Source organism: Corylus avellana, chromosome ca9 (genome assembly GCF_901000735.1).
Source record: "Corylus avellana chromosome ca9, CavTom2PMs-1.0".
Taxonomy (NCBI): Eukaryota; Viridiplantae; Streptophyta; class Magnoliopsida; order Fagales; family Betulaceae; genus Corylus; species Corylus avellana.
This window is the reverse complement of record NC_081549.1, coordinates 7,852,027-7,870,785: the sequence shown is the minus strand read 5'-3', so window position 1 is coordinate 7,870,785 and position 18,759 is coordinate 7,852,027.

The window sequence follows — 18,759 nt, the reverse complement described above, 5'->3', positions numbered from 1 at the left end:
CTAAACTTCGTAGGATCATTTTAAATGAAAAAAAATGTGTTAAAACAGAACGAATCATACTTGTTAAACATATGGTATTATGCATAATGAGTTTGCTAATTTGCAAAGTGGGGTGAGAACAGAGAAAGAAGATGAATAAATACAGAGAAATGAAAACTTGGGATTCTTTGATGGATTCTGAGACTTGGATGGTTTCATTGAGGAGTTTGGGAATTTGCCTGTTTATTGACCTTATATATGGTTTTATGTGCATGGATGAAGACACAAGATTTACGTACCTTGTAGGCATCGTCTCTGTAAGAGCACCTCTAGTAAGAGCATCTCTCTACAGGCCAGAAACCACTCAACCCAAGCAAACCAGACCAGATCATACCAAGCAAAACAACTAGCCATTCCACCAAAATCACCAGATTCATGCCCCACAGGCCACAGAACAAGCCAATCAATTAGGCCAACCCCCAAGCAAACTCAAAAACAGGAATACCCTTTCGGTTCAAAACTCAAACCACCCAAATTCCAACAACAATAATCCAAGAATTTAAACCCTCAAAATACAACTTTTTTCATTTTAGCTACTAATTTTTTACTACAATCTCCAACAAAAACATTTATTCAACTTTCTACTTTCTTTAAATATTGTTTTTATTATTTTTTTTCTCTTACTTTAATGGAGAGAAAATAATAAAAAAATTTACAAGGTGCTACAGTCAGCTTTTAAATATAAAAGTTTACTGTAGTAAATTTTAGTAAAAGTTTTATTTTCAAGTGTCTATTGGAGGAGAAAAATATCTCATAATAGCTATATTTAACTATAAAGAGTTATTTAAAACATATGTTGGAGATACTTTATGAAGCTTTTGACAGCGTCTCCAGTTGTTCTTGTAAATTAGCTTTTTAGCTTAAATTTAGCTACAATGCTCCATTTTCTTGCTCCAACCATCCTTATAAAATAAAACTTTTCCCAACAATTGCTACAACAACTTTTAAGTAATATAATATCATTACTAAGGTCTGATTTCCTTATTTTATTGCTCTCTCCCCCTCTTTCTTTCTCTGGTTCTCACATCATCTTCACCAAAACACATTCAGCACCCAAATTTTTTTTCCTCTTCTTCTCTCTCTGCCACTTTCTATTCTTCTCTCTTATAACAGATTCCTCATCGGGTCACCCCAATTTTTTTCTCCTCTTCCTTGTTTCCAACAGTTTTGGTTCTCTCCCTTTATCTCTTCTTCTCACCATCACCGAAACCTTAGTGAATTTTTTTTTTTTTTTTTTTTTTTTTAAGAAAATTTGGTTTAACGGGTTGACGAAAATGACGGATTTTAGGAAATTTTGGTTCAAAGGGTTGATCAAGATGATGGGTTTTACGAAATTTTGTTTCTGACCCATTGAAATCAGATTACATGGGTTTTACTATATAATAAAAAAAAAAAAAAAGAGAAATAATATTTAAAAAGAAGTAATGTATAAAATAGAAGATCTGTCGGATTGTGTAGCAAAAAAACACAGTATCTAAAGTAGTGAGTTGTACTTTTTCACTAGTTAAACTAACAACCATCGTCGGAGATGCTTAGAGCATTTCTAGCAGTAATGCTATTTAGCTATTCTAAACACACCCGTTTTTTTAGTTATTACTTTTTAATGCAAACTTCAACGAATCATTCATTACACTATACTGTATTTAAATACTAATTTTCAATGTTTTGAGGGAGAGAGAAACTAATAAAAAAAAAAAAAAAATGTAAACTATTGCCTTAAGGAGTATATTCACTCAATGTGCTATAGTGCACTTTTGATGTAGAATAGAGTGCTTGGAAATTCATGAGGAAGACTTGTGCGTATGTAAGTGTGAAGGGGCCCTAAGGAGCCGTACCAAGGGGAGTCAAGACGAGATCACAAACTCGTGCAGAAGCTGAATTCTAGAGGGCTTTATCTTCAACTTCGTTCGAAGCCTGTCTGGACGAGAACATTGAAGTGCCTTCCCAAGAGCTTCCTCTGCAACTTCGTTCGCAGCCGTCTAGACGCGATTAGTCACACAATATTCCAGAGAGCTTCATTTGAAGTCTCGTCTGCAAGCCGTCTGGACGCTTATATTATATTTCAGTTTTTCGTTCTTTTATTTAGTGATCGTCTGAATGGACGGGCAACGTAGAATTTTAAATCGGAGTGCTTGGGAATTCATGAGGAAGACTTGTGCATATGTAAGTGTGAAGGACAATCAAGATGAGATCACAGACTCGTGTAGAAGCTAAATTCCAGAGGGCTTCGTCTTCAACTTAATTCGAAGCCCGTCCGGACGAGAACATTGAAGTGCCTTCCCGAGAGCTTCATCTGCAACCTCGTTTGCAGCTGTCTAGACACAATTAGTAACACAATATTCTAGAGAGCTTCGTTTGAAGTCTCGTCTGCAAGCCGTTCGGACGCTTATGTTATATTTTAGTTTTTCGTTCTTTTATTTAGTGACTATCCGAATGGAGGTATGTTTCGTCCGGACGGGCAGCGTATAATTTTAAACCGACTTTATTTCCATTTACTACTAGGTTTAGGACTTTAAGGGCTATAAATACATGCTTATAGCCTCATAGAATGTAGCTTTTGATTATTATTAAGTTTATGGATAGGTTGCAGTATGCCATCATCTTCTCGCCAGTCGTAAACGTCATAGTGCTCCTAGGAAATGTAGCAAAAAAAAAAGGATTTGTGAGGGTATAGAAAAATCTTCTTTTAAAGTTGGTGTGTGCACTTAGAAACGTAATAAACTAATACTTAATTTTATGAGAAATGCTAAATAACACAAATTTTGTTCTAAAAGTTGGTTCTCTAATGATGGGTCATGGTGACACTTTTTTCAAAATAATAAGTCTAATAAGATGGTGACACATTATTTGAAAATTAACTTTTTGAAAAAAAATTTAGGATATGTAGCATTTTTCTAATTTTATTAGTTTAATTGTGATGACTACAATATATCTTGCAACTCATCAAGACTATGATGGACTTAAGATAACACATATTTTTTTTTAAAACTATTTTAGAAATCGATGGATACCCAAGGCTCAAGGCTCATTGGATACACAAAATATTAGTGTTTTGAGCGATTGCACACGAGTTATGCAATCTACATGTTGTGAACAAATATTGTGGTAACTTTATTCATTGGGTACGTATACGACTTCCAAAGCTAGAAGTTGTGTGTCGCTTCAAACCCATAAGTGATGATCGTTTTCTTGATGGTATTCAATGGGATATTTACCATTTCAGATGCATGGTGGCGCTTTTGATACAAAGCTTAGTAGAAAAAACAGGGCATGATGGGTTTTTTGAGCTGCCAATATACTTTCAACTATTCTTTTTCTTGGAGATTATCATGAGATTTCCGTATCTGTATATATTGAACGAGACATAGTCCTAGAAGTAACATTTTATCAACTCTATAACCTACTTTTTTTGGGTGCAAGGGAGCGGTTTGACTTCATTCTAATGATAAACGATTATAGGAAACAAAACCCAGACTACTTTGATGCTATGTTGGGTATAAAATGAACCACTTTACCATTTCAAAGAAATTTTAAATTGTCAAATTACATCTATTATAAATTCTGAAATTACATCATGTGGGCATTTTTAGGCATCAAACCGCTTTAGAAATGTCACCTAAAAGGCATGGGTCACGTACAAAATTTTCAGCCGTAATACTTTTGACATGCTATTGTTATAAAGTTTTCTTCCAAATTAGGTGGGTAAAAGCTAATCTAATTCAATCTATTAAATTAATATATGCATGGTGATTTTCAAGTACTATTTTAAGGAAAGAATATATGTGAAAATTTTAAATATAAATATCATCCAAATTCTATTCCCTTATCCCCTACTTGGATACACAACATGATACAATGTATCATGCTGGATATAATGTCTTACACTTAGGGGTGTTAAGAGAGCAAGCCGCTCGCTCTCGAGCTCGGGCTCGGCTCGCATAAGCTTGACTTGTGTTCGACTCGAATATTAAATGAAGCGTTTCGTGAACACGAATTCTGGCTCGAATATTAAACGAAGCAAGCTCGGCTCGACTCGACTCGGCTAAGCTCACGAGCAAGCTCGTATAAGCTCGTATATATATATAAACTAAGTAACAAATAATTAATTATATATTTTCTGATTGGCTGATCCCCTCCCTTAAATCTCATTATTCATTAAAATCTTAAAATTGCATTTATTTTGGTCTTAATTTGCTCACCAGATTTACATGGGATTTTATATTGTGTTTATTAAATCCTATAAAATTGCATTTCCTTTTTTTTTCTTTTTGGTAACAAACCGAAATCCATTAAAGCATAACAAAGTTACAGGACAGACGCTTAAAGCTAAAAAGCTTAGAAATATAAACCCAATCTAAACAGACTACAAACTCCTCAAAGCAGGTGAAGATGGAAGTCATCTGCGAATGCATCCCGAGAAAGCCCTTGCCGTGGCGCAATCTGATAGATTCTACCATTGGGAGTACGAATACTCCTATCAAGCATCTAAGTAGACTTTCAAAAAAGTCATGGAGATTTAGATGCACAGTAATCATGGAAAAAAGGTTTCCAAAAGAAAACCAAAAAGAAAAGAAAAAAACCACTTCACTTACAAAGATTCTAAAATCTAACCAGATTGGGTTTATCAGAAAGTAACACAAACAAGTTACAGAAAATATCCACAACAACATTATAGAATAAAAAGGCAAGCTAAAAAGCAGATAAAAATGTCCAAAAAAAAGCAACAGTGGAATAGTCGGAGACGCACAGGCCCACGAGTCGGAAAGGAAACTAGAGGAGCGGTGAGTGAGGGACACGCGCCCGCGAGTAAGATCTACTCGTAGGCGCGTGTTGAACACATATCGGCGTGTGGTGGTCGGATGGGTGGATCGTTGGTGGTAGACAATGGCGGAGATGGCCTGGAACCCACTGGGATGGCTTGTGTGCACCTAAGATTTCCTGAAAACAAGAGAAATTTTTTTGAAAAAAACATATCCAAAGCTTTCAAAAAAGATGCGAAACTCAAACTTGGAGCTGCTGGTGATGGAGGTGGTTGGAGGTTTTGCGGTGGAGGATGGGCCATTACAATTTTTGGACAGAGATAAGGCCTCCGAGGAGGCAGATAGGGTCTCTAAAGAGATAGTTTTGGCCTCTGATGAGGCAAGAAGGGGAGGAGGAGTAAGGAAAATGGAAAATGAGAGAAAAAAGGGGGAGGAGTCTATCATCCTCCTCCAAGGCTGCCGAACGTGGGTTTTGGGGATTCTAGAGGAGAGAGAAGAGAGCGTTTGGCTCTCTGACGAGATTTTTTTAAAAATTGCATTTCCTAATTGGCTAATTGCTTCCCATAAATTTCATTATTCATTAAAATCTTAAAATTGCATTTATTCTGGTCTTAATTTACACACCGGACTTACATGAGATTTTATACTGTGTTTATTATAGCCTATAAAATCGCATTTCCTGATTGGTTGATTCCCTTCTATAAATCTCATTATTTATTAAAATCTTAAAATTGCATTTATGTTTAAGTGTTAGAAAATGAAAAATTTCAGACCCTTCGGTTTTGCCAACTGTTCCGCAATAACTGCTCACACCTGCATCAATCAGCCTCTCAACAGCTGACACGTCGCCTCGAAAATGCTACAACGTTTCAATCTCCCAGCCTTGCCAGCTTGCACGCATCGATTTCTTTCATTTCCTCATCTCTTCACTTTTACTCATACGGTCATACCAAAACCCTTGCCGCATCTACTGCTTCTTGCTTGGTCTCAATCAAACTCAAATGCATGACAGAGAGAGAGAGATCGAGATACAGAGATTGAGAGAGAGACCGAGATGCAGAGATTGCGAGAGAGATCGAGACGCAGAGATTGCGATGGTTGAAAGAAGAAGATGATGAAGCCAAAGAGGAGGGGTTTCCAACCATGGGTTGTTGTGAGCTAAAATCTTAGCCTTTCTTGTGTATTTTCTTTACGCCCATTGTTTATAAAACAAAAATCACGTTGGTTGGGTAAGATTTCACCTACGTTTGATTTAGATTGAGATTTTGTAATGTGTTCTTGATGTGGGTTTCGACTAGAATAGTCAATCTCGAGCTCGAGCTCGAATAGGGATTCAACCCTATCGAGCCGAGCTCGAACAACAATCTCAGGCTCTAGTCGAGTTCGAGCCCGAGCCCCGAGCCTGATCCCAAAATAAACGAGCCAAACTCGGACAGCCCAAGCTCGGTTCGTTTACACCCCTACATACACTTGTATGACGAGCAACTCTACCAAATCCCTTATCCCACTCAGTTCCCATGAATTCTTGGTGGCCCAAAAATTTCTCTCTCTGCTGTCCTCATTTCGGACTTTTCTGAAACCAACAATCACATGATTAATCCTTTCAAGTTTAATTGAACCATTTTTCAATTGTTCTAATTCTTTTGGAGTTGGCCCTCTCCATGTTTGACAACAAGTGAAAAAATTAAAATGAAAATAGCATAACAATAATAATTGTAATTTCATTACATGCATGCACTAGTGCTTCCTAGCCCGCTCAACAGTGCAAAATTTTCGTACGCCAAGAGTTTCGCAGTGACGGTTTTTCCTTCACTGAGTTCATAAGGAAGGACTCGTTCTCCTAGTCCAATTTTTGAATATCTTGGAGAGATACGCACTCCTTCTTACCCTCATCCTCATCCGTCTACACCATTTATGGTTGCTTTCTATCCACGAACGGGTAGTGATGCTCCATCCTTATGCCGTATGCATTGATCCATTTCAGAGCAAAGTAGCAGTCGTAGGCATTGATCTCGGATGGGTCATCGGGGTTAAAACACCCATCTACCAAGTCTTGAATAGATAGAATCAGCAAAGGTAATTATCTATTCTTCATCTTCATTGTAGCTGCCAATACCGCTGTCGCGACAATGGCCCAACAGTAGATTACAATATAAATCAAATTTATATATAATTGGTAACTCTAATAACATTTTGTGCCCAAAATTAGAATTCCATATATACTTACCGGCTGTCTACGTATGGATAGGTTGCAGTATTCCGTTGTCTTCTCACTAGTCTTAAACGTCATAGCTCTCCTAGGAAATGTAGAAAAAAAAGGATTTGTGAGGGTATAGAAAAATCTTATTTTAAAGTTAGTGTGTGCACGTACAAAGGTAATAAACTAATACTTAATTTTACGAGAAATGCTAAACAACGCACATTTTGTTCCAAAAGTTGGTTCCCTAATGATGGGTCATGTTGACACATTTTCCAAAATAATAAGTCTAATGAGATGGTGACACATTATTTGGGAACCAATTTTTTGGACGAAAATTTGGGATGTGTAGCACTTTTCTAATTTTATTAGTCTAATTGTGATGACTACAACATATCTTGCAACTCATCAAGACTATGATGGACTTAAGATAGCACATTTTTTTTAGACTATTTTAGAAATCGATGTATACCCAAGGTTCAAGGCTCATTGGATACCCAAAATATTAGTGTTTCGAGCGATTGTGCATGAGTTACGCAATCTACATGTTGTGAACGAATATTGAGGCGACTTTATTCACCGTGTATACAGATATGACTTCCAAAACTAAAAGTTGTGGGTCGCTTCAAACCCATGAGTGATGATCATTTTCTTGATGGTATTCAATGGGATATTTACCATTTCAGATGCATGGTGGCGCTTTTGATACAAAGCTTAGTAGAAAAAATAGGGCATGACGGGTCTTTTGAGCTGCCAATATACTTTTATCTATTCTTTTTTCCTGGAAATTATCATGAGATTGCTGTATCTGTATGTATTGAAGTAATTGAACGAGATAGAGTCCTAGAAGAAACATTTTATCGACTTTATAACCTACTTTGTTTTGGTGTAAGGTAGTGGTTTGACTTCATTCTAATGATAAACGATTATAGGAAACAAAACCCGCACTACTTTGAGGCTATTTTGGGTATAAATGAACCATTTTACCATTTCAAATTGTCAAATTACATATCTTGCAATCAAGACTATGATGGACTTAATAGAGCACATTTTTTGTTTTTTTTGTTTTTTTGTTTTTTTGTTTTTTTTTTTTATAACTATTGTAAAAATCAATGGATACCCAAGGATTAAGGCTCATTGGATACCCAAAATATTAGTGTTTCAAGTGATTGCGCACGAGTTACACAATCTACATGTTGTGAACGAATATTGTGGCGACTTTATTCATCGGGAATAGATACGACTTCTAAAGCTAGAAGTTGTGTGTCACTTCAAACCCAGGAGTGATGATCGTTTCCTTGATGGTATTCAATGGGATATTTACCATTTCAGTTGCATGGTGACGCTTTTGATACAAAGCTTAGTAGAAAAAATAGGGGATGACAGGTCTTTTGAGCTGCCAATATACTTTCATCCATTCTTTTTTCCAGGAGATTATCATGAGATTGCCGTATCTTTATATATTGAGAGAGACAGAGTCCAAGAAGTAACATTTTATTGACTCTATAACCTACTTTTTTTGGGTGTAAGGGAGCAGTTTGACTTCATTTTAATGATAAAAGATTATAGGAAACAAAACCTGCACTACTTTAATGCTATGTTGGATATATATGAACGACTTTACCATTTCAAAGAAATTTTAAATTCTCAAATTATGTCATGTAGGCATTTTAGGCATCAAACCGCTTTAGAAATGTCACATAAAAGACGTGGGTTGTGTACAAAATTTTCTGCCGTAATACTTTTGACATGCTATTATTATAAAGTTTTCTTCCAAATTAGGTGGGTAAAAGCTAATCTAACTCAATCTATTAAATTAATATGTGCATGGTGATTTTCAAGTACTATTTTAAAGAAAGAATGTATGCGAAAATTTTAAGTCTAAAATGTGTTTTTTTATTTCATCTAAATTCTATTCCCTTATCCTTTACTCGGTTACATAACATGATACAATGTATCATGCAGGATATAATGCCCTAGACTTGTATGTCAAGCAACTCTACCAAATCCCTTTTCCCACTCAATTCCCATGAATTCTTGATGGCCCAAAAATTTCTCTCTGCCGTCCTCATTTCAGACCTTTCCAAAAACAACAATCGCATGATTAATCATTGGGTTAAATTCACTTTACCCCCTGAAGTTTCAGAAGTTTTTCAATTTGAACCTCAATGTTTAAAAATTGGCAATGTACCCCCTTAATGTTTCAAAAATTTTCAATTCAGACCATCCGTTACTAATTTCCGTCTAATTTGATGGAAATCATCCCACAGGCGTCTCATGTGGGATTTTGATGCCCTCTATTCTAATTTTGCCCTCATTAAAACCTCTAAAATTGAAGGTAATTATGTAATTTAATAGGTTTTAATGAGGGTAATTACGTACTTTGATAGGTTTTAATGAGGGTAAAATTGGAATAGAGAGCATCAAAATCCCACGTGAGATGCACGTGGGATGATTTCCGTCTAATTAGACAGAAATTAGTAACAGAGGGTCTGAATTGAAATTTTTTGAAACATTAGGGGGGTACATTGCCAATTTTTAAACATTGAGGTTCGAATTGAGAAACCCCTGAAACTTCGAAAGGGTAAAGTGAATTTTTCCCTTAATAATTTCTAGTTTAATTGTACCATTTTTCACTTGTTCTAATTCTTTTGGAGTTGGCCCTTTCCATGTTTGACTACAAGTGAAAAAATTAATAAGAAAATAGCACAACAATAATAATTGTAATTTCATTACATACATGCATTAGTGCTTACCAGGCCGCCCAATAGTGCAAAATTTTCGTACGCCAAGAGTTTCACAACAACTGATTTTTCCTTCACCGAGTTCATGAGGAGTGACTCGTTCTCCCAGTCCAATTTTTGAATATCTTGTAGGGATACACACTCCTTCCCATCCTCATCCGTTTACACCATTTGTGGTTGCCTTTTACCCACGAACGGGTAGTGACACTCCATCCTTATGTTGTATGCACTGAACCATTTCAGTGCCAACTAGTAGTCGTAAGCATTGTTCTCGGATGGGTCCTTGGGGTCAAAACTCCCATCTATCAAGTCTTGAATAGATAAACAAAAGTAATTATATATTCTTCATCTCCATTACGGCTGCCAATACCTCTGCAGCGACAACGACCCAACAATAGACTACTACATAAATCAAATTTATATATAATTAGTAACTTTAATAACTTTTAATGCCCAAAATTAGAAGTACATATATACTTAGCGGCTGTTTGCTTAGGGATAGGTTGCAGTACGCCGTTGTTTTCTCTCCAGTCCTAAACGTCATAACGCTCCCCATAAATGTAGAACAAAAAAAGATTTGTGAGGATTTAGAAAAATCTTCTTTTAAAGTTGGTGTGTACACATAGAAAGGTAATAAAATAATAGTTAATTTTATGGGAAATTCTAAACATCGCAAATTTTTGTTCCAAAAGTTGGTTTCTTAATGATAGGTCACCATCCCATGAGTTGGTGACACATTTTTCAAAATAATAAGCTTAATGAGATGGTGACACATTATTTGGGAACCAACTTTTTGGAAGAAAATTTGGGATGTGTAGCACTTCTCTAATTTTATTAGTCTAATGGTGATGACTACAACATATCTTGCAACTCATCAAGACTATGGTGGACTTAATAGAGCACATTTCTTTTCTTTTTTTCTTTTTATTTTTTTAAATTTTTTATTTTTTTTAAAAAACTATTGTAGAAATCAATGGATACCCGAGATTCAAGGCTCATTGGATACCCAAAATATTAGTGTTTCAAGTAATTGCGCATGAGTTAAGCAATCTTCATGTTGTGAACAAATATTGTGGCGACTTTATTCATCGGGTACGAATACGACTTCCAAAGGTAGAAGTTGTGTGTTGCTTCAAACCCATGAGTGATGATCGTTTCCTTGATGGTATTCAATGGGATATTTACCATTTTAGTTGCATGGTAATGCTTTTGATACAAAGCTTAGTTGAAAAAACAGGGGATGACGGGTTTTTTGGGCTGCCAATATACTTTCATCTATTCTTTTTTCCTAGAGATTATCATAAGATTGCCGTATCTTTATATATTGAGCGAGACAGAGTCCGAGGAGTAACATTTTATTGACTCTATAACCTACTTTTTTTTGGTGTAAGGGAACGGTTTGATTTCATTCTAATGATAAATGATTATAGGAAACAAAACCCGCACTACTTTGATGCTATTTTGGGTATAAATGAATCATTTTATCAATTCAACAAAAATTTTAAATTGTCAAATTGCATATGTATAAATTCTCAAATTACATAATGTAGGCATTTTAAGCATCAAAATGCGGGTCATGTACAAAATTTTCAGCCGTAATACTAATGACATGCTATTATTATAAAATTTTATTCCAAATTAGGTGGGTAAAAGTTAATCTAATTCAATCTATTAAATTAATATATGCATGGTGATTTTCAAGTACTATTTTAAAGAAAGAATGTATTCGAAAATTTTAAATCTCAAACGTGATTTTTTGATTTTATCCAAATTCTATTCCCTTTTCCACACTCGGTTACACAATAGGATACAATGTATCATGCTGGATATGTTGCCCTACAATTGGTTGTTGTGTAACTCTACCAAATCCCTTATCCCCACCCAGTTCCCCATGAATTCTTGATGGCCCAAAAATTTCTCTCTGCCGTCCTCATTTCAGATCGTTTCGAAACTAACAATGACAATCGCATGATTAATCCTTTCAAGTTTAATTGTACCATTTTTCACTTGTTCTAATTCTTTTTGAGTCGGCCATTCCCATGTTTCCTATCACATGACAACAAGTGCGAAATTAATAAGAAAATAGCACAACAATAATAATTGTAATTTCATTACATGCATGCACTAGTGCTTACCAGCTCGCCCAACAGTGCAAAACTTTCGTACGCCAAGAGTTTTGTGGCGACAGGTTTTTCCTTCACCAAGTCCATAAGGAGTGGCTCGTTCTCCCAGTCGAGCTTTTGAATATCTCATAGAGATACACACTTCTTCTCCTCCTCATCCGTCTACATCATGTATTGTTGCTTTTTACCCATGAACGGGTAGTGACGATCCATCCTTATGCCGTATACACTGATCCATTTTAGAGCCAACTAGTAGTCGTAGCAATTGATCTCGGATGTGTCCTCGGGGTCAAAACACTTATTTATCAAGTATTGAATACATAGAATCAGCAAAGGTAATTATCTATTATTTAGCTTCATTGCGTATGCCAATACCACTGCTGCGACCAGGGTTGGCTCAGGCCCTAGGCGAGTTAGGCCCTCGCCTAGGGCTCCCAATTTAAAAAGGCCCAAATTTTTTTTTTTTGAGTTAAAAAAAAAAAAAAAATTTGGACCAAAAAAAAATTGAAGGCCCAAATTTTTTTTAATAGGGCCTAAAAATGTTTCTTATCAAAATTTAAGGCTTTAATTTAATAAGACCCCAATTAATAAGCCCACTATAAAATTTTAAAATAATTCAAAAAATAAATTAAAAAAGGACAAAGCATTAAAGCCTTATACATCATTACGCCAATTGCTTAGAGCTCCTGACGCTACAGTACACGCCTACATCATTCACTCATCCTCTTGGCCTCTTTCTAATTTTTTTTTGTTTTTGATGAGAAAATATAAACGTTAGAAATAAAATATTACCATTTATTTTCTATTTATTATTTAGCCATCTAGGGAAAGCCAAGAGCCAAAAATATAAACTGCAGTCAACCATGGACATTTTAAATATCAGTCTCTATATTTGCCACTTTACCTCTCCTCTTTGTTTGCTCTTTTCTGAGTTTTTCTTCTCTGCCTATCTCATCATTTTCTCTTCCTCTCCGACTCTGAGTGACTAAGTCTCTTGTCCTATCTCCAAGAACTGCTTCATAATTCCTTTGCCAAATCAAGTTTTATTGTTCTATTTTTGTCATTTATTTTATTATAGTCATAATTTTTTTTGATAAATCGTGTTTGTTTAATTTGTTAGTATTTTTAATTAAACATGTCTACTAGAAAATATGCATCTGGATATGAAAAACTTAAAAAAAAAGAAAAGAAAAGTAGACAAATTGATTGAATCTCAAAGAGGAGCTCTAAATAAATTTGTTATTAGCAATAAACAAAATATTGAGGATAATTTAGGCGAAAAACTCATAAATGAACAAGAAATTCATAAAAAAGAATTAGAAGATAATGAAAATGTTATTGATGTATCTAAATCTATTGCTACAAATATTATATATATATATATGTTACAAAAAAATTTAGGCCAAATTTCAAAGTTTTGCCTAAGGCCCCAAAATATGTTGAGCCGGCCCTGGCCGCGACAACTGCCTAATAGTAGCTTACACCATAATTTAAATTTATATATAATTAGTAATTTTAATAACTTTTAATGCCCAAAATTAGAATTACATTTATACTTACTGGCTGTCTGCTTATGGATAGGTTGCAGTACACCTTCGTCTTCTCGTCAATCGTAAACGTTATAGCGCTCTCAGGAAATCTAGAAAAAAATATTTGTGAGTATTTAGAATTTTTTTTTAATTTATTTTTATTTTAAGTTGGTGTCTACACATAGAAAGGTAATAACATAATACTTAATTTTATTTGTCTAATGGTGATGACTACAATATATCTTACAACTCATCAAGATTATGATGGACTTAAGAGAGCGCATTTTTCTTTTTCTTTTAAGGGTTAAATACTAAATACCCCCTCTGGAGTTTTATAACTTTATTTTTTCACTTAGGGTTTCATTTTTATCACAGGAGGTTTCTGTGGTTTTGATAATAGACCAAATTAGTCATTTTGTCAGTTGACTTAACGGAATTCCATGTGGACCAATCAAATGTTGACACGTGGCACCTACTTAATTTTTTTTAATTAAAAACAAATGTTTTTTTTTTTAAAGGAAAAAATTGGGTGTGACCATTGGGGCCCCAGCAGCCACCCCCATCGGCGGATGGGGTGGCTCGGCCACCCGTTAGACCAAAGAGTTATTTGAAACCACCCCAACCACCATTGCAGAGTGTGGTTTTAGCCACTTGGAAACTGGTCTTTGGGGTGGCTCATTACCTCTCATTTTTTTCCTTCTTTTTATTTTTATTTTATATATATTTTTATATTTTTTATTTTTAAAAATATACATTTTTTAATTTAAAAAAATTAAAAAATTAAGTGGGTACCACGTGTCAACATTTAATTGATCCATGTGAAATTCTATTAAGTCAACTAACGGTCAACTGATAGAAGGACTAATTTGGTCTATTATCAAAACCACAGGGACCTCTTGTAATAAAAATAAAACCATAAAGGGGAAAAAAATAAAATTTTAAAACTCCCGAGAGTATTTAGTATTTAAACCTTCTTTTAACTATTGTAGAAATCGATGGATACACAACAATTTTATTAGTTAACAAACCTATTCCTTTGAGGCCAAGGCATTCCGGCTAAATCTATCATCCCATGCCTCTTTCTTTCACGGTGCTTTCTTTGTGTTTGGCAAAGTCCTCTCATGCATGGTTTTTTTTTGGTTCTATCAAAAAAAAGTCAAAACTCTTCTTTTTATATTATCGAACAAATTTTCACTTTTTTATTTTTCGCAAAAAATTTAAAACTACTTTTAAATTTATACCAAATCAATTATCTCCATCTTATTACTATTCAACCAAAACAAAAATAAAAAACACTTTTTCCAACGACACCCGATTCTGTTTAAAAGATTCTTCTTCTGGAAATTTGTTCTCCCATGTATCTGACCTATTTCAATGGTTGTATTAACTACCCATTTTTTTATTGGCAACTAGCTAATTATTTAACATGAGAAGAATGTTCAACTTTCTAATTAATGTGGCCTGAGCTAGGAATTGCAGTTGCTGCTCATTCTGATAAGTAGCTAACAGCTAGCAAAAAGGTGCCTTTTTCTTTTTGACAACATAGTGTACCAAAAAGATCATTGCAGTCGAATGTCAGATTTCCATTGTTGCTTTAGCTGTGGGATTGCAGGCAGTGCATCACTTAAAAGTCTGTCGGAGGGACAAAAAGTAATTTGCATTGTGTTTCCCATGTTCTTTCTCTGTCATGGAGTTAATTAACTAAGACTATGAACCGTGATATACATATATTTTGTACCTTAAACGGTTTTAGAACGGATAAAATATTAATTAAATAATTAATTTTTTTAATTAACTTAAAATTTTAAAATAAATAGTTTACGATCTAAGAGCTCTTAACTAGTAGAAAAAATGTGAATTAAGAGAAAAAAAGAAGAAGGAAAAATAACAAATTAAAAGAAGAAGGTAACATTTATCTAATAATTCAACATCTTACTATGAAGGGTCGTGGTTCATTGACCCAAAGAAATTTTTAAGTCGTTAGGGCATGTACTAGAACGTGGTTTTAAATTTTTGCAATGAAAAATTTCAACATATGCCTAATTAATATTAGTCACCTTGAATTTTTATTGATTCTCTGGTGGAGTTAGGTCAGTTTATGGCTCAATCGGATTTAAGAGAACGCATGCGGTTCCTATTGTCTAGGCTCTTTCTGTGCTGCTTCCAGCGAGTATATACTACTATGGGTTAAAATAGCTACAAGTGATCTCTTCAGCCTACCAATTTTTGTTCAAGATAAAAAAAAAAAAAAAAAATCCAAACATATTGCGAAGACAGAATCCATGTTGGACCTGACACTAGGTCACATGCACTGATCATGCTTTTTAATGGGTATGTCATTTTTATTTTATTTTATTCGAGTACATCAGCTTTGACACGGCTGGTGTGTATATTCTTTTTTCCTATTGTGGAAGAAAAATCATGTTTTTGAGTGGTGGAGCCACGTTGTTAACTAAAACCCCCCCAATTGTCTGATATGTCCATATAAAATTACAGGCAAGCTGCACCTTTGCTTTTGAGAGAAGAAAGTGGTAGAGAAAAACAAATTTGAAGGAGAAGAGAGGTGGGTTATGTTGTTCTAATAAATGATAAATTTATTCACTTTTAAATGATGAATCCTTTTAAGGAATTTTGTCATGGCTTGATAAGTGTAGCACTTAAAACCAAAGTTAGGTTCATGTCAACTCCTCGTGCATTGTGTCGATGGATCTTAAAGAGTTGTGGTGGGGATTTTAAGTGCATGGTAGTTGGTACGAACCATCTAGAGTTGCGGTTTAATGGTTTCAAATAAATTTTTAAAGTGGTCAAGTACACACTAGAGTATGAATCTCATTGATGTCATAATGGGACTAGGTCAAGCTGTGACTTAATTGGACTTAAAAGAGTGTTCGCGATTCCTACCATCTAGGCCTCATTCTGGGCGGTTTCCAATAAACAAGTGCTATCATGATCAAAGCCCAAGTAGAGTATGAGCAATTTTCAAAGTGATCATGTACACATTAGAATATGGGTTCGAACCTCGCATTGAGAATTTCCAGGACTGATTAGTGTAAACTGTAAACCAATGGTTTCCTATTGTGTAGGCCTCTTATGTTTAGTTTCGAATGGGCATGTGCGACCATGGTCACACTCAAGTATTGTGGCCACTCTCATCGCTCCCTTCAGTCTTTTTAATTAGAAAAAGAAATTAAGCGCATGGTATGATCATACGTTGGGAAATGATATTTCCCTTTCATAATTTATTGGTTTCTTTCATAGCACGATCTCTTTGACAGGATGAGATTTATAGGAAGTGGGATTTACTTAATGAGACAAGATGCATGATATGAAAACAGCCATTCATGGTGTGGATATATGAATGTTGTTGAATATTGTAAGAGGAGAAAGAAGATCGATGATCGATGATCGATTGCTCAATGCTATTAAAGAGTGGAAAATGGCTCAGCTTAGGTTAAAATTAATGAGTTTGTTTAATTTACTTTTGTTGGTCTTTTTCAACTAATAAAATTTGGGAGCAATGCTAGCACCCTCTGGAAAGTATGATATTTAATAATGGTCTCAAAGTTCAAAGGGGTTTTCTTCTAACACACACATATATATAGTCTATAGAGTTGTACGTGTTTTCATAAGTAATCTTAGTCTTGGTGTGGTCTAGTACTCTCTCACTTTAATTATTATTTATTTATGATTTGGTAGATTAGAATAGTTAAGCATAATCTGACAGATCCTTAATGCTCTACTTAAACAAATCCTTCAAAACCCATAGACTATATATATATATAGTCTATAGAGTTGTACGTGTTTTCATAAGTAATCTTAGTCTTGGTGTGGTCTAGTACTCTCTCACTTTAATTATTATTTATTTATGATTTGATAGATTAGAATATTTAAGCATATTCTGACGGATCCTTAATGCTCTACTTAAACAAATCCTTCAAAACCCATATATATATATATATATATATGTATATATATATATTGTGTGTGTGTTTTGTACGAATTGTGGTGCTCCACTATATCAGTTCCATCGTCATTGATGGGTATGAAGTTAATGTCCTCTTAAGGGCCCTTTTTTTTATTTTTATTTTTTTTAAGTAGACAGAAGAGAGTAACTGTGACTATTTTATTTTAGGTGATCATAGATTCATAATAACATCTATTTGTTGGGAGCTATGCAGAAAAAATGTAGACGGCGATTGCCAGCCTCACCATAACGTTTATGCGGTCTATTGTTGTTGATTGTTGGAGTAGAAAGAAAAACGTTAATTGATCAACTTAAACAAATCCTTCAAAACCCCGTTAGAGGTCAAAAAAGTTGAAGATTTCCCCTTAAATATGGTATGTGGAATGTATATATTCCTGTGTTTTGTACAAATAGTTGTGGCGCTCTAGATCTCCACTATATCAGTTCCATCCTCATTGCAGTTAATGTCTTGTTTAGTTTATTTATTTATTTATTTTTTTTTAAAAAAGTAGATGAGAAGGCTAACTATATATGGCTATTCTATTTAGAGTAACCATAGTAACATTTAATCACTCGGAGCCAAAAAAAAAAAATGAAAAAAGAAAAAGAAAATGTAGACGGTGATTACCAGCCTCACCATAAAGTTCATGTGGACAAACCCCTTATATTCATTCCCTTTACTCTTGGAAGGAGACAACACTCGCATCGCATGCATGGGAAGTAAGTGGAAGACAACTCAAACCCCAATGTTCAGTAATTTTTAATTTTCACTACTTTGCAGTTTCCCATTTTGCCTTTTCCTCAAGAGAAAAAAAATGTTGAAGGGAAAAATTCAAAAAACTAAGGTTCATCTTTGTTGTGAAATAGATCATGATCATCAGGGTGAAAAGGCCGACAATTATTAACTGTCCGTTAATCGCTTAGCAATTTTAGGTTTTGAAAAAATTGCTTACCTCACACACACACATATATATGAAATGACGTCGTTTTTGTGTTTAAATATATATAAACATGTATAAAAATCTAGAAATGATGTCGTATCTAGTAGGGTATTATCGTATTACTATAGAATTATAGAAAGGACTTTGTTTTCATTTATTTAATTTTTGAAGTTTTTTATTTTAAAAAGCGGTTAGTGAATTTTACTAACCGCCTAAGAGGTTACGGTTAATAGTTTTAGCCAATAACTGTTAATTGTAATCTCATTTTCACACCTAATCATTATAGTAATTAAAAAACACAAACACACACACAAAAGAAAAAAAAACCATAATTTACGTGATTTTCTTAATGTAAAGTGCATTAGATATTGAAGAAATTAACTAGCAAAAAATGAAGTACAAAATTGTAGGAAAAAAAAAAAAAAATTCACTCAATTCCAAAACTTAATACAAACAAATCTC